The sequence below is a fragment of the Triticum aestivum genome, chromosome 4A, assembly GCF_018294505.1.
Source record: "Triticum aestivum cultivar Chinese Spring chromosome 4A, IWGSC CS RefSeq v2.1, whole genome shotgun sequence".
In the NCBI taxonomy this organism is placed as follows: domain Eukaryota; kingdom Viridiplantae; phylum Streptophyta; class Magnoliopsida; order Poales; family Poaceae; genus Triticum; species Triticum aestivum.
Genome location: NC_057803.1, coordinates 478,042,197 through 478,046,570, shown reverse-complemented (window position 1 = coordinate 478,046,570; position 4,374 = coordinate 478,042,197).

Here is a 4,374-nt window from a genome sequence, read left to right as displayed (position 1 = left end):
TATAGCCACCCAGTTACGTTGTGACGTTTGGCACACCCAAAGTATTCCTACGGTATCCGGGAGTTGCACAATCTCATGGTCTAAGGAAATGATACTTGACATTAGAAAAGCTTTAGCATACGAACTACACGATCTTTGTGCTAGGCTTAGGATTGGGTCTTGTCCATCACATCATTCTCCTAATGATGTGATCCCGTTATCAACCACATCCAATGTCCATGGTCAGGAAACCGTAACCATCTATTGATCAACGAGCTAGTCAACTAGAGGCTTACTAGGGACATGGTGTTGTCTATGTATCCACACATGTATCTGAGTTTCCTATCAATACAATTCTAGCATGGATAATAAACGATTATCATGAACAAGGAAATATAATAATAATCAATTATTATTTCCTCTAGGGCATATTTCCAACAGACAAACAGACTGAAGAAATAGAACTGAGGAAATTGAGAAAGTCTTCAGTCAAAGTCTTCAAATACAAATATGAACAAGTACACAACTCAATTATGAGGAAATGAAAGAGTTGAGGAAATGGAACCAGTAAGCTCGGTGAAGACAATGATTTGGTAGACCAGTTCCAACTGCTGTCTTAGTTGTACGTCTGGTTGGAGCGGCTGAGTATTTAAACTCAAGGACACACAGTCCCGGACACCCAGTCCTGAACACGCAGCTCAGGACACCCAGTCCTCACCGTATTCTCCTTGAACTAAAGTCACACAGACCTCATCCAATCACTCATGGTAAGTCTTCAGGTCACTTCAAAACCTTCACAAACTTGGTCACTCGGCGATCCACAATTCCTCTTGGATGCTCTAGACCATGACGCTTAACCGTTTGGAAGAAGCCCAGTATTCAAAGGTAACAAGCGTCGGATCCATGCAGGATCAATCTCTTCAGTGATGCTCAATCACTTGGGGTTTGTAGGTGTTTGGGTTTTGGGTTTTTCCTCACTTGATGATTTTCGCTCAAAGTCCTCGGAGGATGGGTTGCCCTGAAATGACAAGTGTCAGTTTCTCTCGGAGCAGCCAACCAGCTAGTGGTTGTAGGGGGCGGCTATTTATAGCCTAGGGAGCAGCCCAACATGATAAGACATAAATGCCCTTCAATGATATGACCGTTAGGTGGATAGATATTTTGGGACAGCTAGCGCATAGCACAGCAACGGTCGGAATTTTGAGTAGCAAAATCCTCAGGGCTATCATGTTCCTCACTGTGTAGGCAATCCGCACTGGTGAATTCCTAACTCCTCAGTCAGGACAGATTCCTCAGAGACCAAAAGAACTTCGTCTCTGTCACTGAAGAAATTGACTGAACTGTATGAGATTTCCAATGGCTTCACTCGAAGGGATTGGTAGGTGTAGGATTTTGAGTTGAGCATCACATGGAAAATTTTCCTTAGTATTTCCTCGACCCCCTTTAATAGTACGGTGTTTCCTATGACTCAAGAAAGAGAAAATGAAACTACGAAAACAAAAGTCTTCACGCTTCATGTTCCTCGAATGAATACCAAGTCTTCACGGTCACACCAATTTCTTCACTTTCAAAGTCTTCAGAAAGTCTTCAGAGATCCAAAGTCTTCAGTCGAAGAACTTCATTTTTAGGGGTCGACTTTCTCTGTAAATATCAAACTCCTCATAGACTTATAAACCTGTGTACACTCACAAATGCATTAATCCCTTAACCTATAAGTCTTCAATACACCAAAATCACTAAGGGGCACTAGATGCACTTACAATCTCCCCCTTTTTGGTGATTGATGACAATATAGGTTAAGTTTTCTACGGGGATAAACATATGAAGTGTAACTACTGATATTGCGGAATTTGATTGGAAGTTATAGAAGAACTCCCCCTGAAGATGTGCATAGTGAGGAATTTGCTTTTGAAGCAATGCACACTTGAAGAGTTGAATCATGGAGATCACCCCCTATATCTTGTAATTCATACACGCATTTGACATATAACAGTGAAGAATTTGAAATGCATGATGAAATATGGTGACTGATGTAATTCAGCATGCGTGCAATAATATTAACGAGGAATAAGCATGCAGAAAAACGTATCAAGAGTATCAGAGCACCATCGGGTTTAAGTTTACAACTCGATCCAATAAAGTCTCAGAAGAACGAGAGTTGTAACTTAACAAAAAACACCCATATAGAAAGACCCGCTTGAAGACTAACTCAAAATTCTCCCCCTTTGTCATCAAATGACCAAAAGGATCGAATATGAGGCTAATGCCCCTGAAGAATATCAAGTTGGTGAAGGAGCGCCAGCGTTGTTGGGGTTGTTTGTTGTAGTAGGGCCTGCCGCAGTGTCGTCCAAGTCTTCATTTTCATCAGTGTCGCGCGATGAAGAATATGAGCTGGCCACCAGAGAAGGAACCTTGACCTTCTTGAATTTCTTCGGTGGAGGTGCAGACTAGTCAAAATCTTCATTGAGACCCATTTTCTTCAGATCGTCTTCACCATACAGATGTGACAGGATTGCCCAGGTGCGACCGAAGACTTGATGGAGGTAGTAATGGTTTTTATTCACTGCATTGTGTGTGGCAGTCATGTTGTGAAGAAGTGAACCAAACTGACGCTTAACCCATTTGTGATTTCGATCCACCTTCTGGTGAAGACTAAGCAAAAGTTCATGGTCAGTCATCACGCGTGGAGCAGTGGCTTGAAGAGTGGACTTGGGTGCATTGGCAGAGTCATCATTGGTGGAATAAGATGCAGCTTTGCGAACTGACCATCCAATGGATGAATGCCTTCATCTATTACAGCTGGTGCCTTGCCCTTTCCATCAACTGAGGAATATGTCTGCTTGAGGACTTCAATTGGGGGCAAGTAGCTGAGGTGATTCTGGAAATCAGCTTTGTAGTTGAGTGAAGACCTTGTCCTGAGGAATCTCATAATCCAAGGTGCATAAGGCTTCAGCTCAAACGGAGACAGTGCAACATTTGCCATAGTCCTCATGAAGAAATCATGATAATTGACAGGAATGCCATGAACGATGTTGAATACCAGATTCTTCATGATGCCAACAATTTCCTCATCAGATGAGTCGTGAACTTTGATAGGACTGATTTTCCTCGTAAGAATACGATAGACAGTTCTGGGCACGTAAAGCAATTCCTTCACGAGGAATTTGGTTCTTGGTGCTTGACCTGGCTTCAAAGGTTTCATCAGCACCTGCATGTAATGATGTGTGAGCTCAGGTTCACTGTAGATGCAGCGAGCTTCTTCAAGGGGAGGACTGAGTGGTAGAGCACGAAGCAATTCAGAGGCTGGTGCAGTGTAGTGAGTGTTTTCAGACATCCAGTCCAGCACCCATGAATTCACATCTTCAACATCTCCGGTGATGTGCAGCATTGCATAGAATTGAAGAATCAGTTCTTCATTCCAATCGCAGATGTCAGAGCAAAAGTTTAGCAGTCCAGCGTCGTGAAGAACACTGAGGACTGGTGCGAAGCACGGCAGAGATTCCATATCCACGTGAGGAATATGCTCATCGTAGAAGATTTTCTCCTTGTTGAACAACACTAAGGAATAGAAATTGGCTTGACTAGCAGTCCAGAAATGCCTCTTCCTAATGCGAGCAGAGTTATATGGGTTGTAATCTTCAAAGAATCGTGCTCGCCGAAGAAATCATCAGCCTTGAACTTTTGCTTGCGTGAGAATGGATCCTTTGGCTTTGCCAGAGGAGTGTTAGTGAGTTGCATCACGACCTCAGGAATCTCAATCGCAGGTTCTTCAGGCTGAGGAATTTCTGGTTCCTCCTTAGTGGCAGTCTGTGTTGTTGGTTGTTCAGCAGCAGCAGTTTCTTCAGCGCTAGTGGCTAGAATTTCCTCATGGACAGATGCAGTGGGATGAGTTTCTTCAGAGCCCATTTGAACAGTTGGTGCGGGCGACTGAGGTATTTGCTGCAGCGGTGTGAACATTGGAGAGTTTGGATGTTGACTGTCCCAGAATTCATCACTGATTACGGGTGTGGAGCAGCCAACGTCCACATCTTCATCTTCCATTTCTTCAACGCCAGCCTCTTCAGCTGTGAACTGAGGCATGGGCGAGGAGATGACAGGTGTTGAAGGGATCGCATCCACTTCAATTTCTTCATCCAACAGCTCAGACGAAGCAGCAGAAGGAGTTTCTTCATCAGACCCGCTGGGGATCACATATTCTTCATCAAAAGGAACAAGGTCCTTTGATGGCCTGGTTGAGATGGGAACAACATCAATGGGATTTGCAAATGAACTTGTCATAGGCTTCATTTTCTTTGGAGCTGAAGAATCTGAAGCAGCTGATGCTTTCCTTTTCTTCACTACAGCACGCTCTGCAGCCTTGGTCTTCTTCACATCTGATGCAGATGGAAGGATTGG